The 19,019-nt window shown below is 40.6% G+C and overlaps 1 long non-coding RNA gene across 1 annotated transcript; it reads right to left on the reverse strand.

Moving 5' to 3' along the window:
* Window positions 1–7,916: 7,916 nt before the first annotated feature.
* LOC148360301 (uncharacterized) lies at window positions 7,917–16,905 on the reverse strand. Its single transcript, XR_015851315.1, has 2 exons — window positions 16,874–16,905; window positions 7,917–8,187 (listed from the first exon to the last, which is right to left on the reverse strand). It is a non-coding gene; the product is annotated as an uncharacterized LOC148360301 (long non-coding RNA).
* Window positions 16,906–19,019: the final 2,114 nt, after the last annotated feature.

Genomic DNA, 19,019 nt, shown 5'->3' on the forward strand with positions numbered 1-19,019 from the left:
CAAAGCCAGGTGCCTCCAACAAAGACACTGTACTTGTATTTATTTATTTATTTCTCTCTCTCTCTCTCTTTTTTTTCCACCCCTTTTCTCCCACTCTCTGTCTCTGTCACTCTCTGTGTCTCTCTTTTTCTCTTCCTTTGTTGCTCTTTGTCTCTTTCTCTCTGTGTCTTTTGCTCTAACTTCCTTTTTTCCTTTTCTCTATTTTCTCTTTCTCTCTTCCTACCCTTGGCGCTTTATTTTCTCTTTTCTCTCCTTCTGTCTTTCTATTTCTCTTTGGATTTCTTCCTTCCTCTCCCTTTTTTTTTCCCCCTCTCTCACGACTTTTTATCTTTTGTTTCTCACGCTCTCTCTTTTTCTTTCTTTGTCCCGCCCTCTCTCCTTTTCCCTCCCTCTTTCTCTTATTTCTTTCTCTCTTTTTCTTTCTCTTTCATCTACTAGTCCGGCCCCCGACAGAATGTTTGTTCTATGGTGTGGCCCCCGAGTTCAAATGAGTTGGACACCCCTGCCGCAAGGCCACCGATCTGGTCCTAAAGGCCTTTTCTTCTAACTGCAACAGAGATTGAAGTCACATTGACATTTATATCTCGCCGTTTTAAAGGGACAGTGTTTATCAATTCACCACTAGATGTCGCTGTACGACATAGTGACCCTCTGGGAGCCTAACGAAGCCAACGTGACACGAAAAAAGCGTCGAGAAACGGGGATAACAGAAACAGCCACCGGCGAGTGCCGTATTGCGGTGGTTCCGGATCGATATTCCGTAAAGGTTTCTGGTGTCTGGGTTTGAACCCGCATTAAAATTCTGAAAGGTGTTTCGGGGGGGTCCGCACCTGGCATGAGAATGAATCTCTGCCCTCTGATCGCTTCTCATTATTCCGCTCGCTATGTAAAAAAAGACAACTTTCGCTTTATTCCGAATAAAGCGAAGCCGACTGGAATAAGCGGCAGTGAGATGAGGAACCCGAGCCTCTTAATCCAATTATTAGCCGTCCAACTAAAGCAGGGGTGTCAAACTCATTTGAACTCAGGGGCCACACCATAGAACAAACATTCTGTCGGGGGCCGGACTACTAGATTCAAGAGAAAGAGATAAAGAAATAAGAGAAAGAGGGAGGGAAAAGGAGAGAGGGCGGGACAAACAAAGAAAAAGAGAGAAAGGGAGAGAGAGGGAGAAACAAAAGATAAAAAGTCGTGAGAGAGGGGGAAAAGAAAAAGAGAGGAAGAAAGAAATCTATAGAGAAATTGAAAGACAGAAGGGGAGAAAGGAGAAAAGAAAGCGCGAAGGGTAGGATGAGAGAAAGAGAAAAGAGAGAAAAAGACACAGACAGAGAAAGACACAAAAAGCAACAAAAAAAAGAGAAAAAGAGAGCCACAGAGAGTGAAAGAGACAGAGACAGAGTGGGAAAAAAGGGGTGGAAAAGAAAGAGAGAGAGAGAAATAAATCCAAGTGCAGTGTCTTTGTGAGAGGCACCTGGCTTTGGCAACATCAAGTGGACATATTTCAACCTGCAGCTTGTTTATCTCTTGCGCTTCTCTGAGTGTTGTCTCACAGGCCGGATTCTATCCCTCAGCAGGCCTGATCTGGCCCGCGGGCCGCCTGTTTGACACCGGTGAACTAAAGGAATAAACGGGTTCTGTTTTGCAGTCAAGATTTTAATTTTTTTATTTATTTATTTTTTTATTATTATTTTATTTTAAAAAAAAAATGTATAAGATTTTTTTCTTTATTGTCAGGAACTCATCTAATACCATAGTGCATTTTCACCGCATCTCTCTCCAACGTGGGGCCGGCGAACATCTCGACCATCGCCCTGTACTGAAAAACACTCACCAGTGCTGGGTCATTGTGATTTTCTAGTAAAATGCGTCATGAACACGCTGTCTAAGGTTGCTAGGATGACTTCAAGCCAGGTGATGGCGACAGAGAGTGACACTTTCAAATCATGCAGCCCATCTTTAAAGAAAATTGAGTAATTCTATATATGCTGTTTATCTTTGAATTTTATCAGCATATTTGGAAAAAGTCATCAAGTTACATGACTTCAATTATATAGTATTCGAATTAGCACGCAACAAGCACTCAAAAAGCCCTGAAAAAGCAAGAATAAAGCAAGCAACAAGCAAAGAAAAAACATGTAAAAAAAAAAAAAAAACATCGCAACAAGCACGGAAAAACACACAAAAAGAGCATTCAAAAACCGTGAAGCAAGCACGCAACAAGCACAGAAAATGTCATGATTTGTCAACTGCCCCTCACTCGTTCAGCCCCAGATGCCACTCGTTCCCCAATTAGTCCTCCTCCTATTTAAGCACGTCATTCTCGATGACTTATGGTCATAACGTCAGCGAACCTCTGCACATGCAAGGCAAGCATTTTTTGACTTTTTGGCTGCCGTTCTGTTCCCGACCTGTCCCCGTATCATATTCAATTTCGTCCCGGTTTCCTGTATCGATCCCCGATTTAAGCTCCGTTCTCCTGTTCCGTCTACCGGTACCCTGCCTGATTCAGTTTCCTGTATAGATCCCTAATCCAAGCTCCGCTCTCCTGTCCCAGCTCCCCGTATCCTGCCTGATTCAGTGTCCCGTATCGATCCCCAATCCAAGCTCTGTTCTCCTGTCTCGGCTACCCGTATGCTGCCTGATTCCGTTTCCTGTATTGATCCCCGGCTACCCGACTTGTTCCAATCTCCAACCACACTCCGTCTCATATCCCGGCTGCCTGACTTTCTTCTGATCGCTGACCATGCTCCGTCTCATATTCTGGCTGCCTGACTTGTTTCCGATCTCTGACCACGCTCCGTCTCCTGTCCTGGCTGCCCGACTTGCTTCTGATCTCAGACCACGCTCCGTCTCCTGTCCTGGCTGCCCGACTTGCTTCTGATCTCAGACCACGCTCCGTCTCTTGTCCTGGCTGCCCGACTTGCTTTTGATCTCCGACCACGCTCCGTCTCCTGTCCCGGCTGCCTGACTTGCTTCCAATCTCTGACCACACTCCCTCTCCTGTCCTGGCTGCTCGCCTTGCTTCTGATCTCAGACCACGCTCCGTCTCCCGTCCTGGCTGCCTGACTCCGATCTCAGACCACGCTCTGCCTCCCGTCCTGGCTGCCCCACTTGTGTCTGATCTCCGACCACGCTCTCGTCTCCCGTCTTGTCTGCCTGACTTGTTTCGATCTCCAACCACGCTCTTTTCTCCCGTCCTGGCTGCCCGACTTGCTTCCGATCTCTGACCACCACACTTCGATCTCCCGTCCCGGCTGCCCGGCTTGTTCCGATCCACAATCACTATCCGGTCTCTGGTCCCGGCTGCCCGACTTGTCTGGTCCACAATCACAGTCGGCTCCCTGTACCACCTGTCCAGTGAGTACTGGATCGCGGTCTTCTTCCTTTCGCCCTGACTTCCCCGATCCCTCAATAAAGCATTGTGTTAAACGTTATGCATTTGGGTCCTCTGCACGTACCGGTCGTGACAGGAAAACACACACACAAAAAAGGACGCAAAAAACATACAATAAGAAAAAACATGCGAATAAACATGAGAAAAAAAATAGAAAAAAGCACGCGACGAGCACAGATGACGTTACTGATTAGGTAAATGTTCCCGTTGCTAACTAGTAACTATACCGGGTTCCATTTTTTAAGCGACCCTCCCGACCCGGTTTAAGAAGATGATGTCGGAAAGGAGCTCCCGCCCGGCAGCCGACTTCTTTTCAATTTTCCGAGCGGTCGTCAGCACTCCGCTTCCCACTTCCCTTTTCCGAAAGCGAAGACGCGCAACTCCGGCCTCTCCGAACGGGAATCGAACACGGTAAGCGGAGCGTGGCCGTTTCCCTCCCGTCCGGCGAAGTCTCGGAAGGCGTTTTTGGCCTCCAGCTCGCCCTCTCTTGCCAAATATGCGCATAACGTCCGCCCATTCCGCACGCCACACGTGACTCCCGTTGATCCCGACGTGGCCTCCTTCCCGTAGGACTTCGGGAATTCATTTCTATATTTTCACATTTCTTTCCCGATTTTTATTATGTATGAAAAACATTTTTTCTTCTTTCTCATAATGCTTTTGGAAACTTTTCTTTTATTTATTCATATATTTCCCAAAAATATGATATCAATATATAGTAGGGCACAGGTGAAAAACAGGCAGCCCGCGGGCCGGATCAGGCCCGCTAAGAGATTGAATCCGGCCCGCCAGACAACAACCAGAGAAGCGCAAGAGAAAAACGAGCTGCAGGTTGAAATATGTCAACTTGATGTTGCCAAAGCCAGGTGCCTCCAACAAAGACACTCTACTTGTATTCATTTCTCTCTCTCTCTCTCTCTTTTCCACCCCTTTTCTCCCACTCTCTGTCTCTGTCTCTTTCACTCTCTGTGTCTCTTTTTCTCTTCCTTTGTTGCTCTTTGTCTCTTTCTCTGTCTGTGTCTTTTAACCTCTTTTGCTCTAACTTCCTTATTTCCTTTTCTCTCTTTTCTCTTTTCTCTCTGACGTTCTATTTCTCTTTGGATTTCTTTCTTCCTCTCCCTTTCTTTTCCCCCTCTCTCACAACTTTTTATCTTTTGTTTCTCATGCTCTTTCCCTCTCTCTCTTTCTTTGTCCCGCACTCTCTCTCTTTTTCTCTTATTTCTTTCTCTCTCTTTTTCTTTCTCTTGAATCTACTCGTCCAGCCCCCGACAGAATGTTTGTTCTATCGTGTGGCCCCCGAGTTCAAATGAGTTGGACACCCCTGTTCTAAATAAAGTTGAGTAAAACGAACGCAATTGGGTCCTGTCTCCGTTCCTGGTACGTGACAGAAAACCCTTCGATGTGGCAGATTTGAGGCAATTTTGCAAAGAAGAGTGGGCCAAAATTCCTCCACATGGTTGTGAAAAGCTCATTAGTTCTAGTAAATGTTTGTTTTTTGTTATTGCTGCCAAGGGTGGCCAGAGTTACTTTTTCACATACAGTAGGGACAGATAGGCCTAGATCACAGGTGCCAAACAGGCGGCCCTTGGGCCAGATCAGGCCCTCTAAGGGATTGAATCCGGCCCGCAAGACAACAACCAGAGAAGCGCAAGAGAAAAACAAGCTGCAGGTTGAAATATGTCAACTTGATGTTGCCAAAGCCAGGTGCCTCCAACAAAGACACTCTACTTGTATTCATTTCTCTCTCTCTCTCTCTCTTTTCCACCTCTTTTTGTCCCACTCTCTGTCTCTTTCACTCTCTGTGTCTCTCTTTTTCTCTTCCTTTGTTGCTCTTTGTCTCTTTCTCTCTCTGTGTTTTTTAACCTCTTTTGCTCTAACTTCCTTTTTTCCTTTTCTCTCTTTTCTCTTTCTTTCTTCCTATCCTTTGCGCTTTCTTTTCTCTTTTCTCTCTTTCTATGTATGTCTCTTTGGATTTCTTTCTTCCTCTCCCTTTCTTTTCCCCCTCACTCACAACTTTTTATCTTTCCTCCCTCTCTCTCTTTTTCTTTCTTTGTCCTGCCCTCTCTCCTTTTCCCTCCCTCTTTCTCTTATTTCTTTATCTCTCTCATTCTTTCTCTTTCATCTACTAGTCTGGCCCCCGACAGAATGTTTGTTCTATGGTGTGGCCCCCGAGTTCAAATGACTTTGACACCCCTGGCCGAGATGGTTTTTGTTCCCTAATAGAAAAAAAACTTTTAAAAACTACATTTTTTAAACCTCTCTGAGTGCTAGAAATGCAAAAACACAAAAATCAGGAATGGGGCAAATACTTTTTTAACAAATACGGACAACTTGGATCATAAGAAGAGTTTTTGAGAGACGACACTGTATTTCCATTTATCGTACTCATTGTACTTCTATTGACCTCATTTAAATGAGTCCAACTTTTCTAAGAGTTCTAAATATTTGACGCTATTTTCCAGTAAAATAAGGAAAGCGATACAAAAAAAATTTCAGACATGACTAAAAATGGTCACCGTCACAAGTTACCCATCAAATCCTACTCAAAGATTCACTCGTATCTGTATACTTGGTGTAAGTATCTGTTATCTGTTATTAACCCCTAAAAAAAACACAAAGTTTACATTCCTTAAATACGGCAGCAAGCAAATATTTGTACTTTGTTTATTTTAAAGGCATCCGGCTGGCGGGAGTTCCACACGGGGGAGTGCAAGACCAGACGCTCCTAATGAGTCTTGCATCACCGACGGTTTGTATTTGGCGGGATCTGCACGCACGCGAAAACTACACAAAAAGTACACGGAAAGTACACGCCTCTCGCCGTTTAAACAAACCTCGACGAACTTTTGAACCGGCGGCCTGGATTAACGAGGTCTAGAGAAACTGTCATTAAGTTCGATTCAAGAACGATCCTGGGGTCCGTATATTGTAGGGCTGCAACTAACATTTATTTTCAGAATCGACGAATCGAAAATCGTTAGGATTAAAACGAATTATTCTTTACTGCAATCAGTAAACGAATTTGCCGCTAGGTGTTGTTTTTTTTTCTCAGAAGGATGCTAGAATTTTCTACGGTGATAAACAAATTAAATTACGTTATTACTTTGAGTTCTGATATGAATTATTGTCAGGTTTTCAATGTAAATCTCTTGAATTTCTGTCTCAAGGTAATGAGCTTGTTTTTATATTACTAAATATAAAAACAATGTTTCTCATACACACACATAAAGTAACGTTTCAACAATGAGTGTAATTCTATCTCTTGTACGTTTATCAATCTTGTATTCTTTTATTTTGAAGTCGTGTTCTTGTCTGTACTGATTCCTCCGACGTAAAATAAACACTCGCTCTCTCGGTTTGGACTCCATCCAGAACGGACGTAAGTTCTTGTCTTCCACCATCATGTATTTTATCTGTGCAAATATAACCACTAAATAGTCTTAATAATGTCAGTACCTGACAATTATTTTTCCTAAGAAAATAGAATCAATGAACCAGGCCGATTGAAATAGCGCACACAATTTATGAACACGGAGAATAAATGATAGGGGAAGAAAGTCTGGAAGTTACTAGCACAAAAAGAACATTTCCATTTTAATGCTAGTTGATTTGTGGGGATTCTGTTGTACAGGAAAAAAAAAACACTTATTCCCAAAAGCCAGCAAACATGGAGTTGAATCTATAGCCGTCACCTTACTTGTTGTCTTGGAGAGATTTGGTTTTGTGCTCCGAATGGTCGCAACGTAAGGCCCACGTGCTAAATTCAAAGCCGCGGTGCAGGCCCGCGCAACCGTCGCGCGAGTTGATCAAGCAAGCAAGCAAGCAAGCCAGACAGGCAGAAAAAAAGAGAGCGGGCTATCGATCAGCTCCTTTTTTTATATGGACCAGGAACGCTTGACCATGTCTCTTTGGGGCGTAATCCCAGATATCTGAGACCACCAGGATCAGATGACGGTGTTTGAGGTTGCTAAACTTGTGAAGTGAGGAATTTGCGTCATGTTCTGTACTCGAGAATGCCCCTCGGCTCTACCGGTCCTAGCTTGCAGCAATATGCGATAAGGGATAGGGGATCCCGGCTGCATGATTTGTAGCGCGGGACCCAACTGCAAAAGAAGATGCAAGGCCCGACAAAAATGTGCTGTGTTGGCCCCTGCTCACTGAATATGCGATCAGGGATAATGGATCGGTGAATGTTGTTTAACCTGCGATGCACTGAGGTACTGAAGTACAAAGCAAGGAGCAACGAGGGATTACAGTATACTGTATATATACAGTTTATAGATAACTACACTGACACAGTTGAATTTCCCCTCACCTATGACAACCACTGACTCTGCCAAGCCAACGTAAGACCCACAATTTGTTCACAAGACCTTTAATTTTCCCTAAAGTGCACACAAGAGCAGGCACACCAGGGCCCCTAGAAGTTTTGTAATCAGAAGATAAATGGTTTGCATATATGTGTCATGTTTCATGCCAGAGATTTCTTGAATTGTGTGCCCCAATCAATTTTTGCCTATCGGACCAATTGGTGAATTTTATTTTGAAAAGCATCCACAGGAACTCCGGCGAGTTGCAGGACTCACCTCCGGTGACTGACGACATCGGCAGTATTAAAAGGCGGGACTCTCTCTCTTTTCTCCTCGCTTGCTACCAGGACAACGGCCTGAAGAGGGTGCCTGAATGGCCTTTGCCCCCCAGGGTAATAGGGACAAAGAAGGCAGAGATTCACTGGCTTGGCCCCCTCAGTGATGCAGGGTTTTCCCATGATTCTCTCTCACCCTCTAGATCAGCTGGAACAAAAAACATGATGGAGTCAACAAAGGGATAGAGAGAGAGATTGTTCTGCGGAGAGGGTGAGGAAGCGCCATGCGACCATGTGTGTGTCTATATATTTTTCCTCTCGACTGATCAATCATGATCAATATCAACTACAAAATCGATAATAAAAAGCTAAAGTACAATACGTTTGGGGGATTGCTTGTATGTGTGTATCCCTTAACCTCACAGGACATAGGGCAGGGGTGTCAAACTCATTTTATCTCAGGGGCCACACAATAGAACAAACATTCCAGACTGGACTAGTAGATTAAAGAGAAAGAAAAAGAGAGATAGAGAAATAAGAGAAAGGGGGAGGGAAAAAAAGAGAGAGGGCGGGACAAAGAAAGAAAAAGAGAGAGAGGGAGAGAGCGTGAGAAACAAATAATAAAAAGTCGTGAGAGAGGGGGAAAGAAATCCAAAGAGAAATCGAAAGACAGAAGGAGAGAAAAGAGAAAAGAAAGTGCGAAGGGTATGAAGAGAGAAGAGGAAAAGAGAGAAATGGAAAAAAGCAAGTTAGAGCAAAAGAAGTTAAAAGACACAGAGAGAGAAAGAGACAAAGAGCAACAAGGAAGAGAAAAAGAGAGACACAGAGAGTAAAAGAGATAGAGACAGAGTGGGAGAAAAGGGGTGGAAAATAAAAAAAAAGAGAGAGAGAGAGAGAGATAGAGAGAGAGAGAGAGAAATATAAGTACAGTGTCTTTGTTGGAGGCACCTGGCTTTGGCAACATCAAATTGACATATTTCAACCTGCAGCTTGTTTTTCTCTCGCGCTTCTCTGAGTGTTGCCTCGCGGGCCGGATTCGATCCCATAGCGGGCCTGATCTGGCCCGCGGGCCGCCTGTTTGACACCTGTGACGTAGGGGCACCTTTTCCTGTGGTGTGTCTTGGGCAAGTACAGCTTACTTCAGACAAAAAGAGGCTTTTTTGGAAACTTATTCCTTGGGAGATCGTGAGCACCACCTGCTGGCCGATTTGGTAACCACCCACTTTGATTCTAAAGCAAAGAAATATCATCTAAAGCAATTCACCCTACATAGATCTCATCTCATCTCATCAACTACACCGCTTATCCTCAGTAGGGTCGCGGGGGTGCTGGAGCCCATCCCAGCAGTCATCGGGCAGTGGGCAGGGGACACCCTGAACTGGTTGCCAGCCAATCGCAGGGCACACGGGGACAGACAACTCACTCGCTCATTCACACCTAGGATCATTTTAGGACCGGCCAATTCACCTGAAATGCATGTTTTTGGAATGTGGGAGGAAACCGGAGTGCCCGGAGGAAACCCACGCGAGCACGGGGAGAACATACAAACTCCGCACAGGAAGTCTGGTAGCTGGATTTGAACCCACGACAGGTTCCCATGACATGAACTGTGCTAACCACTGCGCTGCCGTGCTGCCCCCCTACATAGATATTGAATAATATTTTCATACTATAAAATTATATATGAATGAATGAATGACAGAATCGGAAGATAAATATACATACATATTGATAATATTAAATCGCAAAAAATATCAAAATAGGGTAGCCATTGCTGACGTCAATCGTTACTACGGTGGCCACGGAGTGACACACAGGATTGGACCTCGATTCTACTTTTAAACCGGACGGACTAAACACCAGTTCAGGAAATCACGATCGCCGTCTTTTTCTCTCTTCTGACCGCAAGTCGACGGCACGACCGTCAAAATCGGGTCATCGAAACCAATATTGCCTCGCTTGAGAGACTGCGATCGTGTCATCATAGGACACCTCGGTATTTTCGAGGATTTATAGGCAGCGACGCTACCAAAGCTCCTCAGAAGAGGGCGCCGTTTACTCGACAATCTTCCAAATTCACCTCAAATCCCGATCCAACACCTGACCTAAATCGGATGCTGTTGTCGAAGACTTTGGAGAATCTGGGCGGTTTGGGTCTCTTTTGACAGGAAACACTCTGAAATTTTGTCCCCAACTGCAACATTTACTGATCGAAGTTAGAACACGCAAAAATAGTAGGTTTTTTATTCCCGCCTTTTTTTTTTTTCTTTTTTTTCTTTTTTTTGCAATCACCTGTTGAGTTTAGCCTGCGCGTCTTGGCTGGAAAACTGTCGGGATGAAAGCATGAAGCCTAACCTGGTCCCAGGTCCGATTTGATCCCAATCTGGAAAACAGAACTTTAGTATTTTCTAAAGTTTTCTCAGGGTACGTTCCAAAAGAGGCTATTCTGAGACTCCGAAAGGACCAGTGACTGATGACATCAAAGAAAGAAAGAAAGAAAGAAAGAAAGAAAGAAAGAAAGAAAGAGAAAGAAAGAAAGAGATGGGGAGAGAAAGAGGGAGGGAGAGGGAGAGAGGGAGAGAGAGAGGGAGAGAGAGGGAGAGAGAGAGGGGGAGAGAGAGAGAAAGAGTGAGAGAGAAAGAGTGGGGGAGAGAGAGAAAGAGAGGGAGAGAGAAAGAGAGGGAGCGAGAGAGAAAGAGTGAGAGAGAAAGAGTGAGGGAGAGAGAGAAAGAGAGGGAGAGAGAAAGAGAGGGAGAATGGGAGAGAGAGAAAGAGTGAGAGAGAAAGAGTGAGGGAGAGAGGTAAAGAGAAAAAGAGAAACAGAGGAAGAGAAAGACAAACAAAGAGAGAAACAAAAGAGACAAGGAGAGAAAATGAAAGAGAGACTAAAAGAACAAGAAATAAAGAGTCAGAGAGAGAAAGGTAGAGACAGAAAGACAGAAATATAGAGGAAAATAGAGAAAGAGAGGGAGGGAAAGAAAGAGAGAGCTAGAAAGAGAGAGCAGTAGAAAGAGATAGAGATAGAGAAAAGAGATATAGAGCTCAGGGGAAGGGTAAAGGAGAGAAACAGAGAAAACAGAGAGAGGTAGGCAGAGAGAGAGAAGAGCAAGAGGAACAGCGAGACAGAAAGCGAGAGAAAATGAGAAAGAGACAGAAAGCAAGAATGAAAAGAGAGAAAATAAGAGAAAAAAAGGGGAAATGAGTGCAAAAGAGAGAAAAATAGATTGAGAGAAGGAGAAAGCAAAAGAGAGAGAGATACGGCTTCAGTTCCTCTGGGAGTGGCGCCTGGCTTTGCCAACATCAAGTGGCTCATTTTTCTCTCGTGCTTCTCTCGAAACCCTTCCGGCCCGCATGTTTGACACCCCCGCCCTAAATCCAAGCGGCCATTATTATTGTTGCGCTTGGACGAACAAAAAAAACGAAACCTCCTAAACGTAAAAGCGACTTTCGGGGCTTTCCTCGTTTTCCCCTCGGATTTTCAGCGGCACGCGGCGTCCCCGAATATGCCCGTCCCGATGTCTCCGCCATAAAAGCGAGTAAATAGGAAACAGCCCTGAAACGGCTGGCCGTGAAAGAACTTCCAGGGAGAAAAAAACAAACTGGCACGCATTATGGCCGACTCCGCTAACCTCGATTGAACCCTCAAAAAACGCGAGGAGGCTCGGATCAGGAATTCCAATTTTCGACATTCGGACGTGAAATGTATTCTCGTTTCGCGTATTTTCCGGACTACGAGTACCTCCGGAGTATAAGTCGTCATAAAAACGCATAATTAAGAAGGGAAAAAAAAACATATAAGTCACTGTCAGAGTATAAGTCGCGTTTTGGGCGAAAGTCAAAAACATACACTTCTTAAAAACGACCAAAAATACTACAACAGAAAGCGTAACAACAGAAATACAGGGAGTGCAGAATTATTAGGCAAATGAGTATTTTGACCACATCATCCTCTTTATGCATGTTGTCTTACTCCAAGCTGTATAGGCTCGAAAGCCTACTACCAATTAAGCATATCAGGTGATGTGCATCTCTGTAATGAGAAGGGGTGTGGTCTAATGACATCAACACCCTAAATCAGGTGTGCATAATTATTAGGCAACTTCCTTTCCTTTGGCAAAATGGGTCAGAAGAGGGACTTGACAGGCTCTGAAAAGTCAAAAATAGTGAGATATCTTGCAGAGGGATGCAGGACTCTTAAAATTGCCAAGCTTCTGAAGCGTGATCATCGAACAATCAAGCGTTACATTCAAAATTGTCAACAGGGTCGCAAGAAGCGTGTAGAAAAACCAAGGCGCAAAATAACTGCCCGTGAACTGAGAAAAGTCAAGCGTACAGCTGCCAAGATGCCACTTGCCACCAGTTTTGCCATATTTCAGAGCTGCAACATCACTGGAGTGCCCAAAAGCACAAGGTGTGCAATACTCAGAGACATGGCCAAGGTAAGAAAGGCTGAAAAACGACCACCACTGAACAAGACACACAAGCTAAAATGTCAAGACTGGGCCAAGAAAAATCTCAAGACGGATTTTTCTAAGGTTTTATGGACTGATGAAATGAGAGTGAGTCTTGATGGGCCAGATGGATGGGCCCGTGGCTGGATCGGTAAAGGGCAGAGAGCTCCAGTCCGCCTCAGACGCCAGCAAGGTGGAGGTGGGGTACTGGTATGGGCCGGTATCATCAAAGATGAGCTTGTGGGGCCTTTTCGGGTTGAGGATGGACTCAAGCTCAACTCCCAGTCCTACTGCCAGTTTCTGGAAGACACCTTCTTCAAGCAGTGGTACAGGAAGAAGTCCGCATCCTTCAAGAAAAACATGATTTTCATGCAGGACAACGCTCCATCACACGCATCCAAGTACTCCACAGCGTGGCTGGCAAGAAAGGGTCTAAAAGAAGAAAAACTAATGACATGGCCTCCTTGTTCACCTGATCTGAACCCCATAGAGAACCTGTGGTCCCTCATCAAATGTGAGATTTACAAGGAGGGAAAACAGTACACCTCTCTGAACAGTGTCTGGGAGGCTGTGGTTGCTGCTGCACACAATGTTGATCGTGAACAGATCAAAGCACTGACAGAATCCATGGATGGCAGGCTTTTGAGTGTCCTTGCAAAGAAAGGTGGCTATATTGGTCACTGATTTGTTTTTGTTTTGTTTTTGAATGTCAGAAATGTATATTTGTGAAAGTTGAGCTGTTATATTGGTTTCCCTGATGAAAATAAATCATTGAAATGGGTATACATTTGTTTTTTGTTAAGTTGCCTAATAATTATGCACAGTAATAGTCACCTGCACACACAGATATCCTCCTAAAATAGCTAAAACTAAAAAAGCCCCACTCCAACTTCCAAAATATTCAGCTTTGATATTAATGAGACTTTTGGGTTCATTAAGAACATGCTTGTTGTTCAATAATAAAATTCATCCTCAAAAATACAACTTGCCTAATAATTCTGCACTCCCTGTACAGTGAAAAAAGATACAAAAAAATACTTCAGAAATACTACAAAATGCTACCATGGAAATACAATACTTCAACAGAAATACTACATAATTACCACGACAGCATTACTATACTACATACTAATGAAATATTCCAACAGAAATACTATTAAGAAACAATACAACGGAAATACTAGGAAAATACAACTACAGTAATGCTGCAAAAACACTAAAGATATACGATAAAGATGATACAATGGAAATACTACGAAAATACTACTAAATAAATATGACATAAATAAACAAATAGCGCTACAGCAATCCCATAATCCAAGTATATTGTTAATTATATATTACAGCGAAAATACTACAACAGGAATACAGAGAAAAAAAATACAACTACAAAAAGAAACTTCAGAAATACTACAAAAATGCTACTATGGAAATACAATACTTCAACAGAAATACTACATAATTACCACGACAGCATTACTATACTACATACTAAGGAAATATTCCAACAGAAGTACTATTAAGAACAGAAATACTACGAAAATACAACTACAGTAATGCTGCAAAAACACAAAAGATGTACAACAAAGATTATACTATGGAAATACTACAAAAATACTATTACAGAAAAAATACAACACAAAAACTACAGATATACTAAAAATATGTACTCATTGAAAAAATACTACTGTGGAGATACTGTAAAAATATGAATGTAAAAATACTACAAAATAAAACTACAGTTATACTATAATCATACTACACAAATACTACAAAAATTTGACTGCAGAAATACAAAAAAACTAGTATAGAAATATTATGACAGAAATACTACTAAAATGCTATTACAGTAATAAGGATACTACAGATATACGACAAAAGGTGTACTATTGAAATACTGCTACGGCAGAAACACTACAAAAATACTATTTAAGAAATACTACTGCAGAAACATGACAAAAATACTACAATGAAATGATTTTAAAAATACTTCTGCATAAATACTACATAATCACCACTACAGCATTACTATACTACATACTAAGGAAATATTCCAACAGAAATACTATTAAGAAATAATTCAACGGAAATACTACGAAAATAAGACTACAGTAATGCTACAAAAACAGTAAAGCTATACTTCAAAGATTATACTATGTAAATACTACAAAAATACTACTAAAAAATATGACATAAATCAATAAATAGCCCACCAGCAATCCCATGATCCAAATATATTACTCATGAAATATTACAGCAGAAATACTAGAAAAACACTATTACAGAAAAAATATGACAGAAATACGATACAAAAACTACAGATATACTAAAAATATGGACTCATTAAAAAAAATACTACCGTGGAAATACTATAAAAATATGACGGCAGAAATACTACAAAAATCTGACAGTAAAAATAATACAAAAAACTACTATAGAAATATCATGACAGAAATACTACTAAAATACTTCTACAGTAATAACCACAAGGATACTACAGATATACTACAAAAGGTGTACTGTGAAAATACTACTACTGCAGAAACATTAGAAAAATACTATTTAAGAAATACTACAAAAATACTACAGCAGAAACATGAAAAAACACTACTATGAAATTATTTTAAAAATACTTCTACAGAAATACTACATAATTACCACTACAGCATACAGCATTACTATAATGCATACTAATGAAATATTCCAACTATAATACTATTAAGAAATGATATGGCGGTAATACAAGGAAAATACAACTACAGTAATGCTGCAAAAACACTAAAGATGTACTACAAAGATTATACTATGGAAATACTACAAAAATAATACTAAAGAAATATGACATAAATAAATACATAAATAGCCCTAGAGCAATCCCATAATCCATTTACATTACTAATGAAATACAGCGGAAATACTACAACAGAAATACTGAGAAAAAAAACAACTACAAAAAATACTTGATAATACTACAAAAAGAGATACGTTAAAATACTTCTACAGAAATACTACATGATTACCACTACAGCATTACTATAATACATACTAATTAAATATTCCAAGAGAAATACTATTAAGGAAGGAAATACAAGGAAAATACAACTACAGTAATGCTGCAAAAACACTCAAGTTATACTACAAAGATGATACTATGGAAATACTACAAAAATACTACTAAAAAAATATGACATAAATCAATAAATAAATAGCCCTCCAGCAGTCCCATAATCCATTTATATTACTAATGAAATATTACAGCGGAAATACTACAAAAATACTACTACAGAAAAAAATATGACAGGAGATACAATACAAAAACTACGGATATACCAAAAATATTATGATATAGACTCTTTAAAAAAATACTACTGTGGAAATACTATAAAAATGAATGCAGAAATACAACAAGTTATACTATAAAAATACTACATAAATACTACAAAAATCTGGCGGCAGAAATAATACAAAAAACTACAATAGAAATATTATGACAGAAATACAACTACAGTAATAACGACAAGGATACTACAGATATACTACAAAAGATGTACTATGGAAATACTACCAAGGCAGAAACACTAGAAAATTACTATTTAAGAAATACTACAAAATACCACTGCAGAAATATGACAAAAACACTACTACGAAATTATTTTTAAAATACTTCTAAAGAAATTCTACAAAAAAATCCCTACAGCAATACAATAATGCACCTATACAATTAATAAAATAATACAACTGAAGTAATATGACAAAAATACTACAAAAACACTACCAAAATTGTATTATGGAAATACTCAAAAATACTACTGCAGAAACAAAGACAAAAACACTACAAAAATACTACAGACATAATACAAAAATTACGTATGGAAATACTAAAAAATATACTACTTTAGAAATACAACAATTTCCTTTATTTATGGTAGTTTTTGTAAACATTTCAATACATAATAAAAATATCATTAGTAAGAAATATGTATTCTTTTGTTGTGTTTTTAATATTTTTGGGGTCAAAACGTCGTTTACATAAATCGCATTTTGGCACTCTTGGGTTGCCATACTTGAGTCCTCTCAGTCACGCTAGGCAACACAAACGAACGAGGGTCCTGAACGCACCACGGCCAAGCAAAAATGGCGTCGGCCCCTAATGCAATTTTCCAGTAACATGCTTTATAAAATTGTACGTCTTTGTAATTTAAGGGGTGCAAAATACGATTCTCCCTATTTGGAGTCATAAAGTTTCAAATTTGGATTGACATAAGTCACAAAACTACTGATTAGAAGTATCCAAGCCATCTATAATTGTTTTCTTTCCATTGTATAACGTGTAAGTACTCAAAAATGACAACAAAGCGCTCCAGAATGTATGAATATGGAATAATATACATAATAATTTGAGTATTGTGATATAAATGTGAATTTTTGAAGTTCTATAACTACCTGCTGCTCTTCTAACGAGTTTGTTGCTGCTCACGAAGCTCATATGTGAATCATTAGCGCCCTCTAGTGTTTAGAAGCGATACTGCGTGATCTCTCATGTACGTACGGGTGACTCGTCTTACGACGGGATTCCCGACTATACAATAATGGGGAATAAAAACAAAAACATTTCTTTATCTCTTGATTCGAGGACTTGTTTTCAAATAATGAGATGAAACTATAATTGTTCAGCGCCCTCTAGTGGTTCAAAGTGATTCTAGATGCTGGTTCAATGTACGTACGGTGAGGTCCTCGTTCTACGACGGTGTCTCTTCGGACGCTATTTTGACTTTTGTTTTTTAACATTTTATTTTAAAAATACATAAAATACAATCATTTTAAAACAACTAATAAAATAATTAGTTTTTTACTCACCCAGTGACAAAAATGTTCCGCAATTAAAGTAAATAAATGAAAAATTTAAAAAGTGTTGGTGTTCGGCAGCGGACGTGCTTAGTTAAAAACGTCAACTTTGTTTACTAACAAATTAACAATATTTAGTATCTCGTCAGTGTCACTACTACTTTTTTACGAAATTATTAACTTTAAAAAAATGACACTTTTGTCAATTGGAAATATTCGATTAGTTCCGGGATTGACACTCAAATACGGAAGCCTATTTGGGCCACACAAATAATGGTAACTAAAAATAAGGATAACGTAAACTAAGTTGGACAAATACAAACATGCCAAAATTTGACATTAAAAGCTAGTAGATGCTATCGAACACTTTTTATACGCAAAACAATCGATCGACAGGATATTGTTTTAAAATATGCTTGGTTAAAGGGACAGTGTGTAATATTTAGTGCCTCCTAGAGGTCCAAAACTTTCATTCAGTAAAAAAAGACATTGATTTGAACACATGAAGCGAAACCAATGAAAGTTTTTATTTAAAAAAATAAAATCAAAGGTTGAAGAAATGTGTATTTCTCCTACATAGTGGAATCCCGACTTAGGTGGCTGCCATATTTGTCTGCCGTCTCGTTTTTTTTTTGCTGATTTTTGTGAAGATTAAACGGTGCTTTTTAGTGATTAAATAATGCACACTGGGCCTTTAAAACCAGAAGGGGCAAACTCTTACCAAAACAAAGATCCAAGATTGAATGCAATTATTCATGCGCAAAGACGTGGCTTCTCTCCAAGATAAAGCAGCTAAATGACGAGTTTCAGGGTTCAAATGGTCAAATTCAAGCGCTTTAAAGGACTTGCAAAGCAATTTTTCTTTTTTTCCAGTACCATTAAAAGAAAAAAAACAACGCTGATCAAAAGAAAGAGAACCCAAACTTTAGTTTCAAACCCCAATCTTATTTTAGAACCCTAAAATCAGTTTAAAACCTTAACTTGCAGCCCAAACCCCAGCTCTCCATCGAACACTAACCCGGTTTTAAATCGTGACCCTCGCTCTAAGTTTGTGGAACCCTACGTTCGGTTTAGAATCCTAACATTCATTTGAAATCCTAGTTCCTAACCCTAAATTAACACCTAACTCTAGCCCCAACCCTATTTCAGAACACTAAATTAAATTTTACACACCAATGAGTTGCCTAAACTTAGGTTTTTAACCCAAGCCCCAATCCTATTTTGCAGTTTTACGGAAACGTGGCTCACGTCTAGCATCCCGGACGCTAAGGTGGAGCTACCCGGCTTCAGCGCTGTTAGGGCAGAGACACAAAAGCCTGCGGGAAGCGGACTCGCTATCTAGGTGAACACGAGGTGGTGCAACCCTGGGCACAAAGATTTCAATCTGCTGCAGGGACGTCCAACTTTTGGCCTAGCGTGTGACGTCATCCACTCCGCTGTGGCTAACCTACAACACAGCACCCCGACCGAGGCCATCCTGTTCATCTCTGGGGCCTTCAATCACGTGACTCTGGATACAACACCGCCTGCTTTCTTTATCATCTTATTTTTTAACACAAAGATATTGGTAAGTATATATTCATTTTGCAACAATAAAAGTTTAAAACCCTTATTTGAAGACCAAACTTTAGCTTCTAACCCTTGCACAACACCTCACCTAAGAAACATGGCAATAATTGGAAGCATTTACAAGCACCTCACGTGAGATACAAGCACTTTTCAAACCTCGAAAACACACGAGAAT

The sequence above is a fragment of the Urocampus carinirostris genome, chromosome 9, assembly GCF_059441175.1.
Source record: "Urocampus carinirostris isolate Australia breed hairy pipefish chromosome 9, RoL_Ucar_1.0, whole genome shotgun sequence".
Classification (NCBI taxonomy): domain Eukaryota; kingdom Metazoa; phylum Chordata; class Actinopteri; order Syngnathiformes; family Syngnathidae; genus Urocampus; species Urocampus carinirostris.